Source organism: Nestor notabilis, unplaced genomic scaffold, assembly GCF_000696875.1.
Source record: "Nestor notabilis isolate BGI_N333 unplaced genomic scaffold, ASM69687v1 scaffold4904, whole genome shotgun sequence".
In the NCBI taxonomy this organism is placed as follows: domain Eukaryota; kingdom Metazoa; phylum Chordata; class Aves; order Psittaciformes; family Psittacidae; genus Nestor; species Nestor notabilis.
The window spans coordinates 1-311 of NW_009925059.1; positions in this window are offsets into that span (position 1 = coordinate 1).

Genomic DNA, 311 nt, shown 5'->3' on the forward strand with positions numbered 1-311 from the left:
TGGTCTCGCCGGGAAACCTCTCGGGGTCGATAGGAGTGCTTCTCCAGGCTAGGGTGAACCATGAGAAATAACGGGAAAGCTGCGTAGAGGATGAGCTGTTTAGTTACTGCCATCATAGTATATGCACCCTAACTGAGGAGGTAGCTGGGCTCTCTCCCTCAGCGTGCTCTCGGTACGGTGTAACTCCCGGGGTGCAGCTGCCCTGCCTGACCCCTCACTGGGAGTGGAGGCTCCATGTCCACCGGGCTAACCCCGGGCTCAGCGTGTTGGGCCGGCCGGGCTCGATGGCTCCCGGGCTGTGGTTTTGGTCA